Genomic DNA, 7179 nt, shown 5'->3' on the forward strand with positions numbered 1-7179 from the left:
TGAATTAAATAGAAAATTCTCATCTCAATCTGAGTCAGAGTGGCACAGTTTCTGAACAATGGTGAACAATGTGTGTGAGTGTGCACACAGGCTAGAAGAGCAGGTAGAAAGAACCACATTCTCATTTCTGTAATCATGGCTTAGCCCGAACATAAAAGCTACATACAGAAGTCCTGTGTGCTCAGAATCCTGCTTTGTTGAGTAGAGTAGTTAAAACTCCAGTAGAAAAATATAGATGTGTATAAATTAATACAAAATATGTGCCAGTTCTCAAAATATTTTCCTTTATATAATTTGTAATAAGTGTATCCTTATCTTACACCAAGAATGCCCTAATTTTGTATAGAATTGAAATAAACTTAAATAAGTACTTTGGGTTTTTTGTTGCTGTGTATGAAGAAGCAATATCACTAATTATAAATTTGTGTAGACATAAAAATTTTCACGATGGCCAATGAGAGATGTCCTGTCTTCAACAGCACAGAAAAACAAAGACCAGAATTATGTCACATGCACAGTTATATATCTAGGTTGGCAATTCAGAAAGACAGTGTGGTCTAGCTGATAGAACACCAGATGGTAAGGCATGGGACCTGATTTCTGTTCCCAGTTGTATCATTGTTAGAGATTTGGCAAGGGATTTATCTCAGTGTCTATTTTCTTATGTCAAAGTACTCACAATCCTTACTCTCACTTTTCACCACAGGTATGACATGAAAGTTTGCCCAGAAATCAGCTAGGGGATTGTAGAGTGATATTAATAAATATAAAGATGCTTTAGTGTTGAAGTGTTATATGAAGCTGCTACCACTCACTGTCTTTGAGCTCCAAATGCTTCCTTACCACAGCAGGAGGATAGTTAGTTTGCCTGTAGTTATTGACAAGCTTGGTCATGGTAACATTGGCTCAGCCTTGAAAACAGTTCTCAAAACTCTTTAGTTTTAAAATCTGGCTCATCTACTTCCTTTGCACTATTTCCCTATCTTCCTAACTCAATTCCTTTCTAAGTTATGCGAAGTCCATGACATTGTGTGGGTACAATAGAGAATATGGAGAAAGTAAAATACGTTTTCCTGAGGAATTATTCAGTCAAATTTGGGAAGTAGATTTAACACACAAGGAGCATTTAGATTAATGACCTGGCATCAATTATAAAATATGAGGGAAGTTCATAGAAGCAAAAATTGGTATATACTCAAAAGAAGGCATTGTGAATATGTGGAATTTGATCAATGTTAATAGAATATGGACCAAAAAAGAGCAGAATGAGGGCCATTCTGAAAAGAGCAATATCAGAAGTAAATTTGGGATGGTAGGAAGGGGAACTTAGCACAATTGTAGTCAAGAGTCAGTGTTAAGGTTGGAGGGAAGCAGATGCACATAGATACTATAACTCCATTATAGAATGACTGGGTAAGTATAGAGGACCTTATATTTATAAATTCTAAGATAACTAGAAGTTTTGGGGGTGTTTGTAAAGAAGAATGTCCTCATAAAAGGATTTATTAGGGTAAAGTAGTCATGAAATATACAGAATGGCCTTGGGGAAGCTTCAATGTGAATAGACCAAGAGCAGGTAAATTGGAGAAGAAAGAGAATAGTCAGTGGACATTTTTAAAAAGGAATTACCCAGTTAATAAGAGCTGTTTTAAAATAGAATGATGGTGCTAAAAAAGTGGACATAAGTGTCATGAATTCCAAGGTAGGAAGAATAGAGTTTCCACGTCAGGGAGATGGTATTTTAGACAATAGGGTAAGGGACTGAGTGATTACAAATATATGAAGTACTAAACTGATGAATTTGGTGTGAAAATGTGATCATTGGCATAACCAGAGTGGGGCACTCCAAAGAAGTGTTTATCTGAGGAGCAGTGCTATGTAATGGTCCAGGCAGGGGCCTTGCAAGTATGCCGCCATAAACATAAAGGAGACAGGGATTTGCAGGGCCACTGTAAGATAGAAGAACCCAAGTAATGTGAAGTCATTAGGAGCACTGACAGGGAAAAGGCTGATGTTTTCACTTGAGCATGAGTTCCTGAAAAAAGCAGACCAGAATGGAAAAGAATGAACAAAAGTCTTTGCTTGAAATTCTCTTAATCTTAGTATTGGATTCCTATTGAATTGCCATTTTGATTTTATTGAGACACTTTTAATTTCCTTTAGGTCTTTTTCACAGGAGACATGTATTTTGGTGAGAACACTGGCTGAACTGATTTATTTTGCTACAAGAACCAGTCAATAGAGTTAAAGACAAGAGAGAAAAACTTAAGAAGGTTGGGTAACAGCCACCCATCCATATATCCACCATCCATCTGTCTCTTCATTTATTCAGTAAGCACTTGTTACAGTCCAGAAATATAGTAGTAAACAAGAGAAACATGATTCTGTTCTCATGAAGCTTAAATTATATGGGAATAGTTTTTATAAAAGGTTGCTATAGTGAAGATTGCTATAAAAATATGTCACAGGGACACTGTACTATCCCAGGATTTCAGGAAGGGCTTCATGAGAAAATATGGAAGGAGACTAATATAAGGACAGTGACATAAATAGCACATAGAGAGAGAGACCTGGAGTTATTCCTTGCCATAGTTTCAGGGTGTTAACACAGAATCATTGTTGCTTACTTGCCATTAAATGCACATCTGTGCATGTACATTAGTCTCTGTAGGCAAGTGACTTCAGGGGGGAACACTGCAAGACATCTTGGAAAATCAATATGATACAAGGCAACTTCCCAAAGGACAGAAATTTAACTATAACAGGAGTGTAGATTCCAGAAAATGCAACAGAGCAGCCCTGGGGATGCACAATGCAGGAAAATGTTCACTGGAAGCTTCCGGAGAAATAGGACAGGGAATAGACCCAATGACTATGGCGCTGTACCTCTGCCTAAGTCCTAGGTCAGTGAAGCCTAGCCCGGAGGGACATTGATGGTTATCAGCATTTGTTCTAGACATGTGATAGAAACTGCACTGGCAGAAAACATGGATATTTTGCCTTCTTTATTTAAGGAATACTATGTCTATACTTTTATGTATTTTAATGTCATTTTTCTAATCATCAAAATAATATTTAAAAATAAAAATGGAATATAACAAGCTATTAATAGTCAATATCTATGAAAATGCCTTTGTGATGTGCTTGTGTGCATTAAGCATATTTCTTGAGATAATGCTATAACTATTGTTTTACAACTTCTTCAGTGTATTTTGGCAATCATAACTGAGGAAGGAAAAAATATAGTATGTTAGTTATCTGTCATTTGAGTTCCTTTTAGAGAATCTATTTCCATAGGGAAAATACCTTGATGAACCATGGTATAGAACATGAGACCCAGAAAGCATAGGTGGTAATGGGAATTAAGAAATAGTTAGCTGTATGTGCTAAAAATTGAGATAAATTATTATTGTCTTGTGCAGTGCAGAGAAAAGGAGGCAGAATTTAAAGAAATAAGAGGTACAAGAACTCAAAGAGGTGGTGGGAAGTGAGGGCTATGTTAGCAAAATAGAGCTAAAGACATTCCCCAAATAACATGGTGGCCTAATGGAATTTATGCCTATTATTTTGTTTGGGCATATTTAACTTGGTCATTCAATTTTCAGTAAAATCATTTATGCTTCAAAATACCTTCAAAGAATGATTTTTAATTTTTTTTGGCAGGAATAGAGGAAAGAGATAAATTTTATATCTGGATGAACATTGTAAAGAAGAGGGTCAGCAGGGAACCCAGTGTCAGAGGGGACCAGAGAACCTGAGTTACTTAGAAATGTGCATGTATTTGGAAGATATGGGGTTGTCACAGGATATAGACTAGGGGATTCCAGCTGACTATAATAGCTCTCGGCCAGTAAATCTCACATACATTTCAGTTAGATTTATTGACCTTAAAATTATCCATGTCATTGAAATATTATTCAACTTTATCAGATGATATCTTTTTAGAATTTTACAACATCTCATTTCTTGGTATGTCTTTGTCATATGTTTATTTTTTCTATTTTATTAATATACAAATTTATCTTCAAAAAGGCCAAGATCTTTGGTTAGTTGGTCTATTCTCTTAATTTTCTAATTTATTAATTTATCATTATATCTTTGTTATTTAGGCATATATTGATTTTATAAATTTTACGGCATATCAAAGGTATAGAGCATACAATAATATACGTTCCTCTACCCACCTAACTAAAAGACAAAATTTATTACATATTCAAATGAAGTCTCTGTGTTTGCTCCTCATAGTCTATTTCCTCCCTTTTTTCCAGAGGTATCCACTTTCTGAATGAGGTCTCTAACATAACATGCTGTTTTTTCAACTTTTATTGCATATACATTTATCCATAAATCAATCATAAAAGTTTTTTCCTCTGCCAAACTCATACATGCATACATACAACACACACATATACAATCTTTATTCTCTGTATATTTAGGAGTGAAATTTGTAGATCATAGGACACTTGTCCCTTCAGCCTTACTCAATTTTCAAAATTCTCTTGAAGGTGATTTGCCCTCCCAACTTCAGGAATCAAAGTTCCTCTTCTTCCACATCCTTGTTTTACTGCTGTCAAGGCTCTCAGGTTTTGTCCATGTGATTTCATCTCCTTTTATATCAATTTGTATTCCCATGTTTATTAAGGAAATTGCATATATTTTCATGTTTATTGTATGTTCAGCTCCTAATTTCTTCAAGAAAGTTTGTATCTTTTATTTTCTATTTTTTTATTGGGTTGTCTTTTAATATTGATTTTGAGAGTTCTTTATATTCCTAGAAATTCCTTCTATTGAGTTGGTCACATTTTTTTTTTTTAAAAGAGTTTTTAAGCCTGTTTTTTTTTTGTCTTCTGCTTTTTGAAAAATAGTGCTTTGTGATGTACATAAGACTTTAATATGACTGGAACCAGAGTAGTCAGTTGTTGCCTATAAAAGTACTCTCTGAGTCTTGTAAAGGGAAACCTTTCTTGCCCTCCAAAGTCATAAAGATATTTTCTGGTATTTTACTCTTCCACTCTTGTTTTCTTTAAATCTATTTGATAGAATATATAAATTATTTCTTTTCCCTGAGAGTAGTTCTATACTTCTTAATCATTTTTTAAAAATTAGATTCATAAATTTTTTAAAGCACATTATCTGCATCCCATTAGTTTATATACAATGCTGTCATTACTCCTAAGTATGCTGTACATACGGTTTTTAATTCTTACTTATTCCTGAAGTTATTTAGTAAAACCACTTTATTTAAAATTTCACTTATTTGTTTTATTTAAAAATGCGATCAGACTCTATCTAGCTATTGACTATTTCCATTTTTTTTCCTGGTATAAATATGTCAGTATTGTCTTTGGACTCTTTTATCTCAGGAAATTTTCCTTTAACTTGCTTTAAAATTTTTAGTCTAGTCCTGCTTACCAGTGATCTACATGTTGAATTTTAATATTGTGACCTTTATAGCTACCATCTTTTTCTCCTGTCTGGTCGCTTTGTTGTTATTCTATGCATTTTGGGAGGGCTTTTCTAGTTGGCCTTATTCAACATAAATTTATTTTTTTCCACAATGTCACTTCTGCCTTATTCTAACTCTGATTTTAATTTTGGAGATCATATTTTTCTGATGTTCTTACAACCTTTTCTTATTTTATTCATTTTTTACATTAATCATGGTCTTATTCCATATTTTCTCTTTTGTTTCACAGCATAAAAATTTCCTTAGATATTATTGAGGGGACAAAGCTCAAATCTTGCTCAAAACTATGTTATCTGTCCTGCCCTCTGACCTAATATATTCCAAGAAGATCTGGAACCTACCTACCAGCCATAGCAATTGGGCAAACTATGAAACATCATTCTGATCCACTATGTTAATTACTTCATGCTAATCAGACCAGAAAAACAAGAAGTTTTTAAGTGTTTTTTTTTTTTGGCGGGGCGGAGGGACTTTATATAAGCACAGCAGTTAGAAGAGGTATATGCTATGAAGATGAAAGTAACTACCACATCAATACAATTTTTAGAAGTCCAGTGGTCTGGGAAGTACCAGGAGATGGCTTCCAAAGTAAAGTGAAAATAATAACGTCTGGTGAGCCTTACCACAGAGAAGGACACACAACAGCCGATGTATCTCTTCAGGTTTTAGAGGCAGTGTATTCTACATCTGGGATGTAGTAAAAGCCTACCAGCTTTAGTAGCACACAGAGCTGGAAGAGCTGGAAAGGATTCTTCAGCAAGTCCAAGCTGTAACCAAGTGTCCTATCCACTTTGGCTTATACTCCAGCATATCCAATAAAATAGGAGATACATGGGGTGAGAAAAGATGTACAAGGTGGATGCATGGGTTTGGATTTATGGCTGGCCTGTCCCTCTGGGTCTCTCATAGTGTCCCATGCCAGAGAAAACCATGGCCTTGAACAATTGCCTGGCCTCTGCCCATGGGCTGCCAGCACTGAAGTGGGTTACACAATGGGGAAAAAAAGATGTACAGGGTGGAAGAATGAGTAGCCCCTCTTAACATCACTCCCAGTTACCTGCGTTGGGAGTTTGGACTCCCCCCACCCCACCCAATTCTATATGCTGTGCTTGTAAAGGCCCTGGTTCCCAAAGGGGGATGCATCTACCAGGGAACACAGCAGAAGTTCTATTGAATTTAAAGTTGCAGCTGCTGCTCAGACACTTAGGGCCACTATTGCCAAGAGACCATAGCCAAAATTAAGTCACCATTACTGGAAGGAGTAATTGACCCTGACCATCAGGAAGAAGTAGAAATCCTGTTACACAGTGGGGGCAGAGTGGAATATGATATGACGACCAAGTGATTCACTTGGATGTTTCTACTTATTCTCACTCAATGTTTATGATTCATGGACAAATGCATACCATGGCCTGAAAAAGCCACGATGATTAGGAGCTCATACCCCTAAGGCATAAGGGTCTGTGTCAGAACCACCTGGAATGAAAGAGCTGCTAACCGAGGATGAGAGGAATCCAATATAAATGGTAGACAAAGAAGTTGATGAGTGACTGTTGTGGCTGCAACACCAGCTCAGGTGTTGGGAGGCTGTAGTTTCTTCCATGCACATTCTTAGAAATGTCTCCAAGGACAAGAGTCTCCACTGTGAATCCTTGAGGAGCTTCTCCCAGAATTTACATAAAGAAGTGGACCTGAGCATCGCAGAGGGTGGT

The 7179-nt window shown here is 36.1% G+C and overlaps 1 non-coding gene across 1 annotated transcript; it reads left to right on the forward strand.

Annotated features, from left to right (window-relative positions):
* The first annotated feature begins 6328 nt into the window (after positions 1–6328).
* LOC129062823 (small nucleolar RNA SNORA42/SNORA80 family) lies at positions 6329–6462 on the forward strand. The gene has a single exon (XR_008528312.1). It is a non-coding gene; the product is annotated as a small nucleolar RNA SNORA42/SNORA80 family (small nucleolar RNA).
* The last annotated feature ends 717 nt before the right edge of the window (positions 6463–7179 follow it).

This window comes from Pteronotus mesoamericanus, unplaced genomic scaffold (assembly GCF_021234165.1).
Source record: "Pteronotus mesoamericanus isolate MK-2021 breed Mesoamerican mustached bat unplaced genomic scaffold, CSHL_Meso_final contig_163, whole genome shotgun sequence".
NCBI lineage: Eukaryota > Metazoa > Chordata > Mammalia > Chiroptera > Mormoopidae > Pteronotus > Pteronotus mesoamericanus.